We start from the raw sequence: 20,922 nt of genomic DNA, 5'->3' as shown, positions 1-20,922 counted from the left end.
AGGTATGAAAATAATGTAAGTCTCCTTGTATATGTCCATCAGAGTTATTGGGTGACCAGTTGTGTTGTCAATGAGCAGTGATATTTTGAGAGGAATTTTTTTTTTTTTTCCTGAGCAGTAAACAGTTGGCCTAAAATATTCAGGAAACCATATTGTAAACAGATGTGCTTGTGTCTTCCAGGCTTTGTTGTTGTTTCATTTATAGAGCACAGATAGAGCATAGGAAGTATAGACTTAGCATAATTCTTAGACATCCTAGGGTTTTCAGGAATCGTGAATGGACTTTGGCTTCAACTAAAAGTCATTAGCTGCACTAGCCCCAAACTGGAGTGTCAACTTCTCCGTTGAAGCTTCAAAGACAGGTATTGACTTCTCTCTTGCTATGAAAGTCTTAGATGGCATCTTCTTCCAGCATAAGGCTATTTCCTCCTCCCTGTAAATCTGTGACTTAGTCTAGCCACCTTCATTCATTATCTTGGTTAGATCTTCTGGATGACTTGCTGTAGGTTGTGTATAAGCACTTGCTGCTTCACCTTGCACTTTGGTGTTACAAAACAGCTTCTTTCTTTCAACCTCATGGATCAAACTTTGCTAGCTTCAGATTTTTCTCTGCAGCTTCCTCACCTTTTGCAGCCTTGCTAGGACTGAAGAGGAATTAAAGCCTTGCTCTGGATCAGGCTTTGAGAATGTTGTGACTGGTTGATCCACACAGGCTGTTTTGCTTTCTCATTGTTTATGTACTAACTGGATTAGCACTTTTAATTGCCTTAAAGAAAATTTCCTTTGCAGTCACAACTTGGCTAACTGTTTGGTGTGAGAGAGGCCTAGTTTTCAGCCTATCTCAGCTTTTGATATGCCCTCCTCACTAAGCTTAATCATTTTTAGCTTTTGATTTAAAGTGAGAGTTAGGGTTAGAATTACCAAAACATGACACAGAGACACAAAGTGAGCAAATGCTGTTGGAAATATGGAGTGAGTAGAGTTCCTCAAAATAGAGGTGCCAGAAAGTTTGTAAAAAATCTCAGTATCTGTGAAGTATAGTAAAGCAATGTGCAATAAGACAAGGTATGCCTGTATACTACCTGAAATATTCATATATTGGTTGTTTTATTACCATTTGTAAATACTATAGTATTTACAACTATATAATTGTATATAAATTGTAAATACTACAGTATTTACAATTACTAAAAAATTATTAAGAACTTGAGTTTAAACACATTTTTTTGAAAAATAGCAAAGGCAGATATTTAACTTGGTAAAAAAGAGAGAGAGAATCGATTTTCCTATTGCTATAGTAAAAAAGAATTACCAACAAAAGTTAACATATATATATATATAAAACTGATAAAATGGATATATCAAAAATACACTTACTTTTAGGAGTCCTGGAAAACTGATGACACAATACAATTTATAACTTGGCTACTTTAGATTCTAGGGAATTATTTAATTTTTCTTCAATAATAATATGGCATCGAATTTATGAGAAAGAAGCCAAAGTGTAAGAAGAAATGGAGCAAACAGGATTTTGTTGGTTTGACCTAAAGCCTTTGAAAGAAGAACACCATTTATCATTGTGATGGTCAGAAACTAATGCAGCTATCTGTTTACATATCCAAGAAGTTACTTTCAGGCTTTTCAATATGCTTTTTGTCATCCACTTTATATCTTATTTCTATATAAACAGACACGAACAATTTGGAAATGATAGAATATACATGGCATCATTATAAGGGATTACATGCTCAAAATTCATCAATTAAAGAAAACAAAATAAAATGCAAAATGCTTTTTTAAATAAAATGTGTATTTGTCCCATTTGCAACAATTTTAACAGGATCAAATAGTATAATTTCAGAGGCGATTACTATAAGGTAGTTGGGATATTTTTATTTTTACAACTCCGAAGGACATGTTATAACTTTGATGTCCTCAGTAAACCATTTTACTAAGGTTGTTTGTGCAAAAACAGGTTAATGACAAAAGGAAACTCTATAGTTTAACAGTTTTATCTGGTAAGAAAACAGACTGCAGAGTCTGACAGATCATTTCATTTGTATTTTTTTTAAAGAATATGGGCTATGGGTAGCAAAATCTTTCTGAATAAGCTCTGTTCCTGTTAATGAATTGGTCTTAGAAAATGTTCCAAAGCAATTTTGTTAGGAATCTAAGACAAGGTATTCCTAAGTTTTCCTACTCTGCCCCTCGAAGTCACAACTCAGCCTAAGGAAAGAAAAATCATCCTATTTTCACTCTCGCCAATACCACTTTCATTTTACAATCTTCTCTCCTAGTAATAAGACTTTACAGTGAATTAAATGGTGGGGGGAGGATAAAGGGAGAGAAGTAAGGTATAGGCAAAGCAAAAGAAATGAAGAATTAAAGTGACAAAACAAATGTTCAAGGCACGATTTTCAATAAATCAAGAGCTACATACTTTTATGCATGAGTCAATAAAATTAATTGCTATTCAAGCTGCAGCTTTGGAATTATACTACCCGTATTTTGCTTGTGCCTGTCCCCATTACCAGTTTTCTCAGGAGTGCATTTTGCTTCACATAGCTAAATATGTAAGAGCATACTCATTTTCTTGCTTTGCTTTGTTACAAAATATCACATTTTCATTCAAATAAACTCATTCCCCTTATCAGGTTTAGAGTATATGCTTCCTGCTTGAATAGCTGAAATAAAGGAGTCACAAAAGCACACACACGGATTTTTAAAAGTAATAGCAATGCTTTTTGAAACCTAGTTCTCGTATGGTGATAATTATCATATCCCCACAGATCATCATGGGTTAATTGCAGATTGGTCAGAATAGATAAGGGCTTCCTAGGTGGCTCAGTGGTAAAGAATCGGCTTGCCAATGCAAGAGATGCAGGTTTGATATCTGGGTCAGGAAGATCCCCTGAAGAAGGGAATGACAACCCACTCCAGTATTCTTGCCTGGGAAATGCCATGGACAGAGGAGCCTGGTGGGCTTACACGTTCGTGGGCTCTCAGGGTGAGACCCAGCTTAGTGACTAAACAACAACAGAATATATAATGTTGTCACTATATAATAAAACAAGGAATTTCAATAAGCAGGACATGACCTATTTTCCTATAATAATTGGAATCATGAACAATCAGATGGAGCCCTAAAATGTTGCTGGTAAACAACTGGATTTGGTTGAGAAGGACATTTTACATAGTTCCTCTTGTTTTTTGAAGATCACAAAATATACTCCAAATATTATCTGGTATCTGCTTGTTCCCCTGAAAAATTATGTCGCTCGGAACCTATTTCTCATGCTGCTGTCTTATTGACTTGATTCAGGAAATGGTGTTCTTGTAATGGCACAGTTAGAGCTCTCAAGAAGACCCTGGTGCCTTTTCAATTATTTCTGTTAAAAATAAGGCTTGGCTGTTGTGGGGAACAGTTTTTAAATTTATCTGAGGGGCACATGGCAGTTGATGAATCATTTCACGTACAAACAAACACACAGAAACTGTGGCTGAGAAATCAAACAGCCTTTTGAAAATGAGTTCAATAAAGAACCACAAAAAGAATCTAATCCTTCAGAAGAGTTGACTTTTCTAAGTCTTATAGATTCTTGTTTAGAAAATGAAATGGAAGTGAAATAGATCCTTCCTATAAAGTCAAGAGTAATCTTTCCAATTTGATTATTACTGATGATCTTTCAGTGGCATCTCTGAAGGACATCAGATAACCTTTGAGGATTAAAGGAATTATTGCCTGGGACCCTATCTCTGTCTTACAGAATTGTCATTCCACAAAGTACAATCAAATCACTATAGGATAAGTTATTTCATGAGAGGGCCATTCATGGCACAACTCCTGCAGGGAGATCCAAAGTATTTGAGCATCCAGCCCACTCCCACCCCTACTCCTCTTTTCTCCATGGTATTAGCAGGATTAACTGGAGCCAGAGGGTGGGGAACTTTGGCAAAATTTTGCTTGTAGGCTCAGAATACACACTTCTGTCACTACTTTAGAGACTGGAATTATGCTGACTTCTAGTGTTTCTAGTTATTCTTATTTTCTTTTTGCTTATCAAAGCTCTTAAACGCTAAGACCAAATTCTAGACTAGTGGAAAGCTAGGTTGCTCCTGACTCATCTGAATATCCACTGGGCCAGATTACCCCAAACCAGATCCAAGTGGGAATAGAAAATCTAAGTCTTGTAGAATAAGATGGAATAGATATTTTTTAAGGTATTGTATTGATTTTGAGTAATTTATTGTACCTGAAGACCTTTTCTTCAGACAAGTTAGGTGTGGATGATTTCCACGTATGTACTCACTTTTGTTTCAGCGCCTTCTTTGCTGTTGCTGTTCAGTTGCCCAGCCGTGTCTGACTCTTGGCAACTCCATGGACTGTAGCAACCAGGCCTCCCTGGCCCAAGTCTGTGTACATTGCATTGGTGATGCCATCCATCCATCTCATTCTCTGACATGCTCTTCTCCTTCTGCCTTCAATCTTTCCCAGCATCAGGGACTTTTCCATTGAGTTGATTGTTCACATCAGATGACCAAAATACTAGAGCCTTCACTTGAAGAGCTTATGGTTATGTGAATGTTAAATTTTCTTATAGCAAACAAGAAATGTCAAGTAGATTATTTTTAATAATCCCAAAGTATAGTCCTGTTTCTGTAATATGATGATGTAAACAATAGAAGATTATTCTATTAATTTTATGCAGGAGTATTTTTAAACCAAACAAATGATTATCAATTGAAATAGTTGCTATCTGAAAGGAGATTTATAAGATGATAGAAAAAAAATACTTCTTGTTTTCTCTCCAATGGAAATAATTGAAGGGTTTTAATTTAAAAAGATATACTTATAAATCTTAATTCTCTCTCAAAGTAAGCCCTAATAATACATGCATGTATATGAGATCCAATATTCTGTTTATTTATTTAGATAGTTAAAATAGCAAATTTGATCTTAGCTTGTTCAAAGGCCAGACAAATTTAAAAGACAGAATGAAAATGAATTTTGTTTTCTAAATTTAAAGTCATAAAGCATTTATATAGAGATGTTAAACAAAGAAATTTTAAAGTTACCCTTAATAAGCGATCATCCTCATTCTCCCATTCAATTTCAGTATGTATTACTGAATACATGAGTCAAAGATGGAAAATCTTTTTATCCATCCCTCTGCAAAAGTAATTGCACAAGTTAAAGCAAGGAAAACAGTGATAAAGATATAAAGTTCTAAGGTTCTTAGAATTATCATGGGAAAGGCGATGGTGAACAGTTCTTAGGCAAAGGAAGAAGATTGCATTCAAGTAGTCTCGCTTCATCAGTCCTGTCCCTCTTTATGGAACCCCAGTGTCTTGGAAAAGCCATGAACTCTGCTGGGAATCCTCTCTCTCTCTATTCAAGATCTAAGCCCTCTCACATGGTGTACTTTTCAGTGGCCCTCTAAAATAGTCTCATATGAATCCCTTGGGAGGACTGATGCTGAAGCTGAAGCTCCAGTGTTTTGCTCACCTGATGTGAATGGTTGACTCATTGGAAAAGTCCCTGATGCTGCAAAAGATTGAGGGCAGAAAGAGAGGAGGGCGTCAGAGGATGAGATGGCTGGATGGCATCACTGATGCAATGGACATGAACTTTGGAAAACTTTGGGAGATGGTGAGGGACAGGAGGGCCCGGTGTGCTGCAGTTCACGGAGTCACAAAGAGTAGGACACGACTGTGAATGAACAACAACAGCATACCAAACTAAATTTTATATTGGGTACCACTGCTTTTTCTTTCTACTATTTCAAATACAATGAATCCAAGATTAGTTAATTCTTCCCTAAGTATTTTCTTACTTACTTTATACTCTTCATTAAGATCTTATGGTTGGTAGACTTCTATGATGCCTTCCAGGATTCCCATGCCTTGGTGAACACAACCTATAAAAATTGTTTCCCCTTTAAAGTGGGCAAGACCTGTGTGTATGATAGGGTATCACTTCTATGTCAGTTGACCCTGAATTAATAGAAAATGAGATTAACCTGCTTGCCACTGACTAATCAGGCAAGCCCTTTAAAAGAAATTTAAAGATAAGAGATACTTTCTTGCCCATAGATGAAAGTGACAGTTATGTTGAGAACATTTGTGAACTTCCTATAAAGAAGGTCAAGGATCTGGTATAGGAGAGTGTAACCTGAATAAACTTGGAAAACAAAAACACAAGCTCCAGAAAGGAATTAAGGCAGGCTAAGAGAAGCAGAAGATATAAAGAGGAGGTGGCAAGAATACACAGAAGAACTGTACAAAAAAGATCTTCATGACCCAGATAATCACAATGGTGTGATCACTGACCTAGAGCCAGACATCCTGGAATGTGAAGTCAAGTGGGTGTTAGAAAGCATCACTACGAACAAAGCTAGTGGAGGTGATGGAATTCCAGTTGAGCTATTCCAAATCCTGAAAGATAATGCTGTGAAAGTGCTGCACTCAATATGCCAGCAAATTTGGAAAACTCAGCAGTGGCCACAGGACTGGAAAAGGTCAGTTTTCATTCCAATCCCAAAGAAAGGCAATGCCAAAGAATGCTCAAACTACAGCACAATTGCACTCATCTCACACGCTAGATAAGTAATGCTCAAAATTCTCCAAGCCAGGCTTCAGCAATATGTGAACCGTGAACTTCCTGATGTTCAAGCTGGTTTTAGAAAAGGCAGAGGAACCAGAGATCAAATTGCCAACATCCGCTGGATCAAGGAAAAAGCAAGAGAGTTCCAGAAAAGCATCTATTTCTGCTTTATTGACTATGCCAAAGCCTTTGACTGTGTGGATCACAATAAACTGTGGAAAATTCTGAAAGAGATGGGAATACCAGACCACCTGACCTGCCTTTTGAGAAATTTGTATACAGGTCAGGAAGCAACAGTTAGAACTGGACATGGAACAACAGACTGGTTCCAAATAGGAAAAGGAGTACGTCAAGGCTGTATATTGTCACCCTGTTTATTTAACTTATATGCAGAGTACATCATGAGAAATGCTGGACTGGAAGAAACACAAGTTGGAATCAAGATGGCTGGGAGAAATATCAATAACCTCAGATATGCAGATGACACCACCCTTATGGCAGAAAGTGAAGAGGAACTAAAAAGCCTCTTGATGAAAGTGAAAGTGGAGAGTGAAAAAGTTGACTTAAGGCTCAACATTCAGAAAACCAAGATCATGGCATCCGGTCCCATCACTTCATGGCAAATAGATGGGGAAACAGTGGAAACAGTGTCAGACTTTATTTTTCTGGGCTCCAAAATCACTGCAGATGGTGACTGCCGCCATGAAATTAAAAGACGCTTACTCCTTGGAAGGAAAGTTATGTCCAATCTAGGTAGCGTATTGAAAAGCAGAGACATTACTTTGCCAACAAAGTTTCGTCTAGTTAAGGCTATGGTTTTTCCTGTGGTCATGTATGGATGTGAGAGTTGGACTGTGAAGAAGGCTGAGAGCCGAAGAATTGATGCTTTTGAAGTGTGGTGTTGGAGAAGACTCTTGAGAGTCCCTTGGACTGCAAGGAGATCCAACCAGTCCATTCTGAAGGAGTTCAGCCCTGGGATTTCTTTGGAAGGAATGATGCTAAAGCTGAAACTCCAGTACTTTGGCTACCTCATGTGAAGAGTTGACTCATTGGAAAAGACTCTGATGCTGGGAGGGATTGGGGGCAAGAGGAGAAGGGGACGACAGAGGATGAGATGTCTGGATGGCATCACTGACTCGATAGACAGTGAGATGGTGAGTCTCGGTGAACTCCGGGAGTTGATGATGGACAGGGAGGCCTGGCGTGCTGTAATTCATGGGGTCGCAAAGAGTCGACATGACTGAGCGACTGATCTGAAATGATGTAATATAATTGTTGTTCAATTGCTAAACATGTCCAACTTTTTGTGACCCACCACAGACTGCATCATGCCAGGCTTTCCTGTTCTTCACCGTCTCCTGGAGTTTGCTCAAACTCATGTCCGTTGAGTCAGTAATGCTATTTAGCCATCTCATCTTCTGCCACTAAGTTGAGCTGATGCCTCATTTTTAGCCTTGTGATTCAAAGCAGAGACTCCCATTAAGCCAGGCTTGGAGTACAGAGAATATGATACCAAATGGATGTTATTTTAAGCCACTAAGTTGGTGGTTAAGTTTTTACACAGCAGTGAAAAACTAATAGCATACTGTAAGTGTTTGAAAAATCAATGGTTCCCTTTTTTAGCTTTGAATGCTCACACAGACTTTTTCCTGTTATTTTATTTCTTTAATTACTTCTGTGAGAATTTAAAATAAAAGAGGACTTGAAGAAAATGACTTGATATCTGGTGATCTTTTCCATTAGTTTTCAATCTCACTTTTAACAGCTTAAAATTCATGATAAGGAAGGCCTGGTGTTGTGGTGAAAAATATTTAGATGCTTAGTATGGTAGAATATACCAGACACATTGCTGTGCCTTGTTGGAATATCCTAACCATAGTGACAGTTAACCAAAAATGTTGGTTCTGTGAGTTTTCCTAAATAAAATACATTGCAGGATTCTCCATTAGTTCTTCTATCAGTGTTCCTTGGAAATATGGCTTGAGGAATGTAGCTGGCATATGGTTTGTCATATGGCGAACATTAATATGTTGTACTTGTTCTCTTTTCTTTCCATAGTTTTCAAACATTGATTTTGATAAAACCACAGATCTTCCAGGAAGTCAACTGCTCCCACCCTTGAGATGAAGGCAGTTGCTGCAATTCCAGGACACAGTTGTGCTACTTGGCAGCCTTTTAGTGTCACACTAATCCCTCATTTTGAACAAGACTTTCATTTTAAAAGCATCTGCCAATGGCTGACATACCTCTAATGCATTCTGTGGAAGCCTGTAATTTATCTTGCTTAAATTCTCTAGGGAGTTAACCCAAGTCTTCTCCTATATTATCTATGGATTGACTGTTATATCTGTTGTCTGTGCCAATTTCTAGTTTGACTTAATTTTTCTTGGATAAAAGTAGTGAAGTAGTCAATTTGTGTAGTGCTTAGAAAGTTCTTAAATAAGAATGAATGTTGCTGCTTTCTGATTGTCTGTGTGATCATACATGCACATATGTATAAAAATCATGTTAGTATTCATAAAATGTAGGTATTTGAGAATCCTAAATTGTTAGTTTCTGAGGAGAATTTGGGGATAGAAAATGGGATATGAAAGTGGTGGAAGTTGTTGATTGAATATTTTCAATCATGACTTTTTCTATAGTCATTTTGTGTTAATTAATTAATACTAAAACATTTTACATATGGATAAGGTCATACATACCATATTGTTTCTTTCTGGAAATTTTGTGTATTAACCAGGAGATCATGAGAAAGCTTAACTGTCCTACTATAGTGAGCTATAACTGGTAAGAAGGCTTAGAATGATATTAAATTCATCATTTTTCTTTGTTTCCCACAATAGCAATTCAAGGTCCAACTGCAAGCTAATATTGTTTTTGTTATTTTCTTCACAAGAAGTCTTTCCTTATGTTCTTTGCCCTTGATGGTCTTTGCCTTTATCCTCAAACAAAATGCATTAAAAATTTTTCCTCCTATGTTTTCTTTATGGTTCTAAGGTTATGTACCTTTTCAGATTTGTGTAATTTATTGATAATTACTACTCCTAAAAGAACTCACTTTTTTTTTTTGAAAGAAGTAACAACTTTAATATATGTCCATATATAAAATGTGTTTTGGATAAAATTTACATAACATGAAATGAACCGCTTTAAAGTGAACAATTCAGTGGCATTAAGTACATTCACAATATTATGCAACTACCACATCTATCTATCTATTAAAATGTTTGTGTTATTTCTAGATAAAATGTCATACCCATTAAACACTTACTACCTACTTCACCCTTCCCTCAGTTTTCATTCGGTCTTTATGTATTTACTTATTGTTAATATTTCAAGCAAATGGAATTATAAAATATGTGACCTTTGTTTTTGAAATAGACATTAGTTTGGTGAAAATTAGGTCTCTCTCTCTCTCTTTTTTCTACATCCCTCATACAAATCAGAGGCATCAGTTTAATTACAGATATTTGGGAAATCAAATAATATCATAATAATGAAAATTAAGATTGACTTTTAACTTTTATAACTTTACTTTTGAGTAAATTAACCTATTATATTAATTTATTAAACAAATCTGAGGCCATCGGTTACATTATTATTTAGGAGAATCTTGACAATACAAATATCATAATAATAGCCTCTGCATCTAACCATGACAGAACAGTTTGTATCAGATGAGGTTTTTCACAAAGGTAAAATAGAACAACAGGAGACACAATAGAAAAGAAATGTTTGAAAGCATAAGAGATTGACTGAGGTTTCCAGAACTTGGAGGGAGGTTTGGTTTCCTTTCAGCTAGAGAGATGAGAAATACACTGAGTGATTTTCATATTCACGTATTCTTTTCCCTCAGGGAAATGATAATTCTTAATGCAGGGCCTAAACATAAATCCAAAAGCATGTTGCTTGGGGTCTGAAGCAACATGGGCAGAAGAGACAGAACATGGATTTCTAGATAGTCAAGGCATCCAGGATGTCCAGGGGCTGAAATCTCAAAGGGAAAGAAACCATAAAGCAATGAGCTCAAAATACTGTTCACTGTTTTCCCTAGAAGGTCTGTTGTTTCTTTCATATGCAAGGAAAACTACATGTGCAAAGACCTCTGTAAGAAAAAAAGTAGACATCATCAGGTACATAATTAACAATATGATCCCATACATAAATGATCTCACAATGTTGGTAATATGTAGGTTGAATTTTAGAACCTTTCAAAAATACAGGAGCCTTACTAAATACTTCAAGCTTTTATCTTAGACTACAGAGTCACAGAGTAACTACCAAGTCTTAGAGTAAGAATAAACATTGAGAATAGTGAAAACTGGAAATAGTGCAGCCCAATAAAAGGCTAAAATCCAACACAGCTAGATCAAAGTGATCTTATTTTTTTATCTCTCTGCTAAGAGTAAAGTTAGTACTATCTAAAGGAAGATAATATCATCATCTCTATAATATTTTTCCTATAAGACATTGCCAATTCAATAAAAAAGTTACCAACTTTAACAGTAAACAAGACCAAAGGATACAAAACCAAAATAAAATGAAGAAAAAGGAAATCTAGATGTTGAAGTTTTCTCTCAGAAAATAGAACTATGATAACATGTTATAAAAAAATGGGAAATTTTCCCCAAATATCTATAATCTCCTAAAAAATGAATCAGATAGAAATTCAATACTAAAATATGCAATAAATATTATTAAGAAATTTATTAAAGTGCTTCAAAACACATTAGATGTGACAGAAAACAATAGAGAAAAGGAAATTCAGTCAATAAAGAGTCTCCAGGTTGAAGAAAGCAAGAAAAAAATATGAAGCAAAAACAAATAATATATGACACATGGGTAGATATTTCTGATATATGTATAGTTGAGAGCCTAGAAGCAGAAGAGACAGAATTTGACAGAATTAATATTTAATAAAACACTGAAAAATAAGCTTTGAACACTAATAAACCAATCCATAGATACAGTATGGTCTAAACTGTGCAGTTTAGTATATGACAGTGAAGACCATGAGAAAATTTTTAAAGCAGCCTGAGAAAAAGTGACATAGTACTTTCAAGAAAATAAAATAAGGCTAATGAAAGACTATTTAACATAAACAACACGAACTAGAAGACAGTGGAATCACGAATTTATAAAGCACTTAAATATCATTCAACTTGAATTCTATTTTCACACAGAGCAACACTTAAAGAATATGTAATCAGAAAAGTTGATTATATTAAAGGGATCAGTCAAGAAAATTGGCCTTGCCAGGCACCCAGAAATGTAATAAGAGAAACAGAAATGAAAGAGAAACAGGAAAAGTGAGTATGGGGTTAACTTTAAATGAGAGCTGGGTATTTAAAATAATAACAGTGTAAGGTCTTCTCTGATTTTACAATACACATTTAGTATATGGTGAGAACATCAATAAGGCAGAAATCATGTATATGGAGTAAAAATGCTATAATACTTTTGCATTATTTGAAAAGTGCTAAAATTATTAATTTAAGATAATAAAGAGGCATAGAAATTACTACTAATTTCCCAATTCTCCCACCCCTGGACCCAGAGGAGGATAATATCCCATAGTCTCTGTGATGTTGGCTATCATATTAAAGATATAGGTGAACTGTATGTCATATCCACATGGTGGAAGTCAATTGAAATCCAGCAGCTCCACTCTGTGTCTAGAATCTCCTGCTCCTTTTGCTCTCCAAATACATTGTGGTCCTCTTTTCTCAAATCTGTTGTATCACAGGAGAAGGCTTGTGTTTTATTGCCTTATTATTCTTTTTAGATAGAGTTAAAGGAGTACGTGCTTAATTACTTTAGCTCAATTACTTTATTGTCCTCCTGAAGATTACTTGGTAAACAAAAATATTCTAACCAGTTCTGGATTATTGTTACAGAATTATGTCTGCTTCACAGAATATTCCATTGTAAACCAAAATATATTTAATATTTAACTTAATATGAGATATTGCAAACAGAAGTCGGAAAAAAGGCTCTACAGAAATCTAATTTAGATATAAGGTAATGTAAATCAGCAACTTGTTGAAAGCTGGGCTTGTGCTGTGCTCAATCATTTCAGCCGTATCCAACTCTTTACAACCTCTGGGACTGTGGAAGCTTCTCTGTCCATGGGATTTCCCAGGCAAGAATACTGGAGTGGGTAGCCATGCCCTCCTCCAGGGTATCTTCCTGACCCAGGGAAAAAACCTGCCTCTCTACATTGCAGGCAGATTCTTCACCACTGAGCCACCACGGAAGCTGGAAGGCTGGGTTTAGGAAGTCCCACACCAGGGCATGGCTGGAGCACTTAAAAAAGAGTAGGAGTGAAATTATATATACTCATATAAAAGGCATTTATCTGATTCATTCATAAAGCCATAGTCAATTAATTAATTATTACATTTGTGAAGTACTAGTTAAAATTTAGCCTTAAACTATTGGAGGCAGTAATTATAGAAAGTGAAAGTGAAGTCGCTCAGTCGTGTCTGACTCTTTGCAACCCGTGGACTGTAGCCCACCAAGCTCCTCCATCCATGGGATTCTCCAGGCAAGAATACTGGAGTGGGTTGCTGTGGCTTAAAAATCCATGAGTGCTCAACTGTACTTTTTTTTTTTTTTTAATGTTGCAACCTTAAAATAGTAGTTGAGACAGAATCAATTCCTTGTAGAATGCATTTCTAGACAGTTTGGATTGCTGAAACCTCATCTAGTTTAGATGACAGTTACTGACACTGCACCATGCATTCTCACATTGCCCAGTGCATTTTTAGACTATAGTAATATTAATTTTTATAATATGGAGGAATTCTTCATTCTTCAATACTTCCAGCTAGTCTGTTAAACTGATTTGTCTAGATGGATTTGTGACTTCTCTTTAAAACACTTAAAGTTCTAAATGATCATTCTTTTTTAGCTCAGCCTTCCTCTGACTTTTGAATGTGAAGTGAAAGTGTTAGTTGCCCAGTTGTGTATATAGCTTTTTGCGATTCCATGGACTGTAGCCTGCCAGGCTCCTCTGTCTATGAAATTCTCCAGGCAGGAATGCTGGCGTGGGTTGTCATTTCCTTCTCTAAGGGATCTTCCTGATGCAGGGATCAAACCCGAGTCTCTTGCATTGCAATCGGATTCTGTACTTTCTGAGCCACCAGGGAAGCTCTTTTAGCCTATAAATTTGCAGAAGAGACTGGTCCTGTCTAAGGGGTCTGTGAAGTTTGTTAGCATTCCCTCTGCCTGGATGGATGAGTGCGTCTAAATCTGGGAGTTCAGAATTAGAAAACCCAATTAGCTGAGCATCTGATACATGTCCTTTCATGTAACTTTTGTCAGAAATAAAGCTTACTTTTGGAATTCCATTTATCTGATGCCTGTATTTACCTCTCAAAATCAGTTTTGAATTTGAGAAGAATGCCATTTATTGGATCTTCTTTACCCTGTAATTATCTTAAGTATTCTTTGCTGATTAACTTATGAACTCTTTGTAAGGAAGAGATCAAAGGAAGAAAGGAATTGACAGAAAGTTCAACTCTCTACTCTTCTGCAATCTGTCACTGTCAGAACTCACCCCAAATCAAGTTTTCAAATAGAGTTTGGAATAATATTAATAGATTTTCAATTGTTTCTTTTTCTCAAATACAGAGTTTTTTTAACTAGAGTTTTGTTCTATTACGTCAGCAAGAAATACTGAGTTATCAAATACTGAATCATTGCTCATAGATGAAATTCAGAGTTAAGTCACTGTGAGCCTCTGGTTGCAACATATTCTTCAACTGATCAATACATAAACATACTTTATGTGTGTTTCTGTTTAAAGGCACCTTATTTAATAATGTTGCTGATTTATTAAAATTAAACTCAAGACCAGTAACACTATAATCATGCCTGGATGCTTATGCTTAGTTTCTCCTTTGGGCATGTCACAGTAGAGGTAGATTAGCAATTTGCTTCAGGCCCATTTAAAACAGTGAACTCACCAACAAAATGCACATAACAATGTGGAAAATAGGGCACTAAATAGATTGTGAGAAGGATACTTGTTTGCAAAATGGGCTGAAACAAGAAGGCAGGATGTTGCCTTGTTTGACCTCAGCTGGAAACATATACATCCTTCAGTTCAAGTTTTTCACTGGTTGCATCAGTGAATGTCCATGAAATTGCTCTGAGCATTGCTTTTGGAATTACAAATTTAGTGAGTTAGTGTATTCAAAAATATGGAGTCTGAATAATGAGGCTTTCGTGTATGTTAGGCAGAACCCCTAATAATATATTATCTACTTTCTGAGAGTTATTTTGCCTACCTCCAAAATATTCTACTAGAATTATAAATACATGTTTTAAACGTGCTTAATATTTTTTATTCAACATAGGAGCCAGCCAAATGAGGGTCCTTATAAAATTTTCTATCTCTATCTTTAGAGAAATAAACAACTAGAGAAAACAAAACTAACATATGTGGAAGTAAAATTCCAACACAGTTCCAAAACTTAAAAGAATTTTATGAAGTATTTAACCCATGTATGGATGTGAGAGTTGGACTGTAAAGAAAGCTGAGCACAGAAAAATTGATGCTTTTGAACTGTGGTATTGGAGAAGACTCTTGAGAGTCCCTTGGACTGCAAGGAGATCCAACCAATCCATTCTAAAGGAGATCAGTCCTGGGTGTTCATTGGAAGGACTGATGCTAAAGCTGAAACTCCAGTACTTTGGCCACCTGATGCGAAGAGTTGACTCATTGGAAAAGACTCTGATGCTGGGAGGGATTGGGGGCAGGAGGAGGAGGGGACGGCAGAGGATGAGATGGCTGGATGGCATCACTGTCTCAATGGACGTGAGTCTGAGTGAACTCCGGGAGTTGGTGATGGACAGGGAGGCCTGGGGTGCTGCAATTCATGGGGTCGCAAAGAGTCGGACACGACTGAGCGACTGAACTGAACTGAACTGAACCTGGCAGGTTTGTTTTGTTTTGTTTTTTAATTTCAGAACAGTTTTGTTGAGTGATAAAAATGAAAGAATTTTTATAACAGGTTTTCTCTGATGACTATCCACTTTTTATTTCCCCTGTCTATCAAGCAGAATCCAGTTGTGCTATAGTTGCATTACTTATAACTATCGTTTTCCATGAGGTGGAAATTACCTTCTGTCCTTTCTTATGATTCCTTACAGTAAACATTTCAATCAAACACCTCTACTCGAAAAGAGAAAATGAATGTAACACCTCAAACCAGTCACTTCTCCAAATCAAAACAAGAGTTAGCAAATCACCTCCTATTTTCTTTGCTAATTCAGGAAGCAGTTTTCCTTGTGTCTGCTGGCTGTTCTCATTTATTCAACAAATCCTTAAAAAGCAGTAATACTGAACTTTGTTTTACTTATTATCTGTCATATATAAATCCTCATTATTATCAGTGAATTTTTTTGTGTGTTTGTAATTTGTATCAGACTCAAATTGTATGCCTTTTCTGAAATTCCTCGGTATCTCCTGAGCTCCTTGCTCTGCTTCAAGTGCCTAACCAACTCCATTGGGCTGAGAAGTCTCCACCATGTGGTGCTCACCAGTCATTCCCCTCGGAGGGCTTGGCTACTTTCCTTGCTGCTACTGCTGCTAAGTCACTTCAGTCGTGTCCGACTTTGTGTGACCCCATAGACGGCAGCCCACCAGGCTCCCCTGTCCCTGGGATTCTCCAGGCAAGAACACTGGAGTGGGTTGCCATTTCTTTCTCCAATGCAGGAAAGTGGAAAGTGAAAGTGAAGTCGCTCAGTCGGGTCTGACTCCTACTTTCCTTAGGTGTCCCCATACAGCACAGTGGCCCATCACATGCCCTGAGATGCTATTAGCTTCCACTGTTTTTTTTTGGATTTGGATGAACAGACACATCATAGAACATGATATCTGACATCTGAAATGGTAGCTAAAAGGGCCTGATGCTGTAACATGGATGTACAGGGGAATTACTTCCCAACAGTGCAACTTCAACCAGTGGGAAACGAGAATGGGAGAACTGAGAAGATACAATGCGTTTCTTTCCTCTTTCATGGGTGACTCTTGAGGCCAAGTGCATGTCTTGGCCGGGTGACATGCTCCGCCCCTCTCTATGGCTCTTTGTAAAGCAGTAGGCAGCCTAGTAGTATATAACTACATATTGCTTCATATCTTCCTTTATCTCATTTCCCCTTTTCCTCACTCTTGCTGCCCTGGGTTACACTTTCCAAATAAAGTGTCAGAGCATTCGTTATCCCTTCCAGCTCTGTTTTCCCCAGAATCTAAACTAAGAAAGTTCTTAAATTTAAAGCTTCATCTTTCTCTTACCAAGAGACAGGGCTAATAAGAGTTTATGGTTTTTCTATTTTCTATTTCTCTTAAAAATAGAAAACCAAATTATTTAGTCACCATGGAAGGCTTCTAGTATTAATAAGGAAAAAAATCTCCATGGAATTGAATGTATGGTTTATATACCACATCGATACAAATTTCAATTTGTAGACTTTCTACTTAAGAATAAAAAAAGAGGGGCAGTTAATTTATCTTGAAATGCTGCCAGTACATATGCAGAGTGAGGGCCTTTTATAAGAATTTTAGTGATATGATTCACTCCGTCACGTCTAACTCTTTGTGATTCCTTGGACTGCAGCCTGCCAGGCTCCTCTGTCCATGAAATTTTCCAGGCAAGAATGTTGAAGTGGATCTCCAGGGGATCTTGCCCACCCAAGGATTGAACCTGAGTCTCTTGCTTTTGCAGGCAGATTCTTTGCCATCTGAGCCACGAGGAAAGCCCAGTGATATTATTCTATCCCCGTATTATTTAGCACAGCGAATGCATAAAGTACAACTCAGGTGACTAGTGATATCATGCACACTTTCACCTTCTCTTCTGTATCATCCTGTGAAATGCTTTTCCCAAAGCTCTATGCAAAGAAGCAGAACAGCAGGGGCTTCTACTTCACCCAAGCTGCTAAAGAGAAATCATGCTATACACGTCTCATTTAGAAATAAGAAATCTGGACTAAATCCAGGGAAGTGAAAATCCATTAGATAATTGCTGCTAAATGCCTTGAATTTTAATATGAGGATTTTCCGTGTCACATTCCTCTTGAAATGGCAGTATAGTTTACAGAGCTCTGTTAAAATCTTGATGTATATAAGTGTTTAGAATAGTCATCATTACTATTTTTCCTGTCATGTTAAGTATTCATCAACTCTGTGTATTGCAGTATGCTGTGGTAACCTTTTCTCCAGGTGCCTAGAGGTTCATTATGAATTTTAGGGGGAATATTTAGCAGCAATTTATACCTGTTTTATAACTAGTCAGCTTGGGACTGAGGGATATAGTAGTGGATTTACAGGTTCTGTCTGGACAGGAATCAGCCTTTGAATTTAAACATTCTGTTTGCTTACAAGTTTCTGCCCTTTTTTTCTGCTGAAGCTTCAGAAGTATACATGACTACATTCAAGTGTGGCAACAAACTCAGCTATTGCAGCTTCTGTCATATGTTAGCTATTCCACTACTCTCTTTCCCTTGCTTTTGGAATCTGCTCATTCTGCACTATGTACCTGTTTCTTAACAAAGTATCATTGCCCTGTCCCTCTTACCAAAATATAACCATTTAATGTTTTTAGTTTTTAAAAGCAGCCTTTTAGTTTTCTCCACATTCTTTAATAATTATTCTCAATTTCTTCCAAATACCTAAGATGTTTCCTCCAACATTCCCAGTCTCATTTGAAATTGCCACTATCCTCATTATAAATCAAATCAAGCATACGAAACTTTCTCCATCACCCTTTATCCTAATTTTAATCTGAAATATTACATTATCTGTTATTTACTTCAGATACTTTAAAAAATAATAGTCTATATTTGTTCTTGGGAAATCACTTCTGATATATTTTAAAGGTTCCAGTATATCAAAAATGTGATTAATGCGTTAGAGACATATGTGCTTTTTAAAAAATAGAGATCTATCCTTAACTTTTTTCCTATGAAACGGTTGCCTAGTTTCAGTTTTGGAGAGTTTGCTTGGGGAGTTCTGGATTTGACATATGGCTCTTACTCCTCTGTTCTATACTGTGTTGCCATGAGTAAGTTAGCTTTTTGAATATTTGATTTTTCCATTTACATAAAGAAGACAAATATTTGTTTTCTAGGCAATTTGGTTATTTGCTGCTGCTAAGTCACTTCAGTCGTGTCTGACTCTGTGCAACCCCATAGACGGCAGCCCACCAGGCTCTCCCGTCCTTGGGATTCTCCAGGCAAGAGCACCAGAGTGGGTTGCCATTTCCTTCTCAAATGCAGGAAAGTGAAAAGTGAAAGTGAAGTCGCTCAGTCGTATCCGACTCTTAGTGACCCCATGGACTGCAGCCTACCAGGCTCCTCCATCCATGGGATTTTCCAGGCAAGAGTACTGGAGTGGGGTGCCATTGCCTTCTCAGATTTGGTTATTTAGGTATTAAATAATTAAATGATTTAAATTTTAATTTAAATAATTATATATTTATTTTATAAAAATTACTGTAATAGTGACTGGAATCAGGTATTCACTTGGAGAAATGATGACCGTAGTTCTAAATGGTATGACCCAATGATGCAATTACAGTTCTATTAGAAGGCTATTTAAATCACTATTTTTAGTAATCAGATGGAGGGAGGAATTTGGAGGTAAGGGTTAAAACATATAGAGGTAGCAGTATATAGAATGCTATGCCCATGTGAAATGGGCCTAAACAATTTTAACTCTGATTTCTTGGAGTAGACATTAAAAAGTCTTAAAAGTGCAAAATATATTGTCCTAAGTTTCACTAAAGGATACTATTAGGACCTTTTGAAGTAAGACAGAAGCAGTTTACTAGGAGATCTCCCAGAGTCTCTACTTGCCTTTATTTATCTATAAGTTTAGGATAGCCTTGATAATAACCCTAAAAGATAGAATAATGGTTATGTTAATTAGAATTAACACCATGGATTTGTGTATCTGTGTGTGTGTGTGTTTGTGAGTGAGTGTGTGCGTGTATATGTAGATTTGCATTTCAGTTCATTAGTCCTACTTCAAAAAGACCTGATTAAAATTTTGGTATCAGGTACATTTTCTGAAAAATCTTAATTGTTAAACAAAAGCAGATAAAGAAACAAAGCAACCCTTTGTTTTCTCATTCATTTCCTTTGTACAGTTTAATCAGTTCTTTAGCCGAATTGTCTTGTAAATAGTATACTTATATCTGGACTGAAGTGAACAGTAATTTAGTTAAAATTACTAACTGAGAGACTCATTTTATTTAACTGTACTACTTTGTTGGAAAACTGGAAAGATGCCAGATGGTAATTTTTTTTGCTACTTATTTCCAAGAGTATAATAAATCATTTTTCACTTTTATAAATGATAATTTTAATAAGACTAATCATACCTCCTGGATCCAAGAGAATACTTCTGTCTATTCCTCCACAGACAATTTGTAAGCTAGGAAGGTATTAAAAATAGCTTAACAGAAGTATCCTCAAGTGACTGAAGGTGTTGTAGCTTTCATTACACCATGCTTCTTGCTGTGTAATTCTTAAGGACCCTTGGGAGTAGAAAATGTTTTCTCTTTCTCTTTTTCTTCAACTAGTTTACCTTTCTAGTTACATGATCACAAGCATATTCTGAAAGTATTTTTTGCTATTCTGTTTCTCTACTCATGACTATCATAATTAAATAACTGTGATTATCTGTTTAATGATTATTTTATTTGTTAGATCTTAAAATCCATAATCACAAGAATTTTACTATTTTGTTAAAATCTCTATTACTGATGCTTAGCAAAAATGTCACAAATCTGGTAGAAGCACAGAAAGTCTTATCAATTAGGCTGATGAATAATGTGACATTTTGTGAAGTTGTAACACATGATCCATTATCTGCATGTATTTTATCACCATATCTCTAAAAAATGATGCCAAAGTCAGATATATGTGGAAATGCCTCTCACTTCCTGGGCTAGTCTTTACCTGGATGCTTTGAATTTTTGAGATAGAAATTTTAGGATATTTGGAGGTATGAGTCAGAGAGTTTTATATGTCTTTGCTGCTACTGCTGCTGCTAAGTCGCTTCAGTCGTGTCCGACTCTGTGCGACCCCATAGACGGCAGCCCACCAGGCTCCCCCGTCCCTGGGATTCTCCAGGCAAGAACACTGGAGTGGGTTGCCATTTCCTTCTCCAAGGCAGGAAAGTGAAAAGTGAAAGTGAAGTCACTCAGTCGTGTCTGACTCTTCGCGACCCCATGGACTGCAGCCTACCAGGCTCCTCCGTCCATGGGATTTTCCAGGCAAGAGTACTGGAGTGGGGTGCCATCTCC

Source organism: Bos mutus, chromosome 4, assembly GCF_027580195.1.
Source record: "Bos mutus isolate GX-2022 chromosome 4, NWIPB_WYAK_1.1, whole genome shotgun sequence".
Taxonomy (NCBI): Eukaryota; Metazoa; Chordata; class Mammalia; order Artiodactyla; family Bovidae; genus Bos; species Bos mutus.
This window is presented reverse-complemented; position numbering follows the sequence as displayed.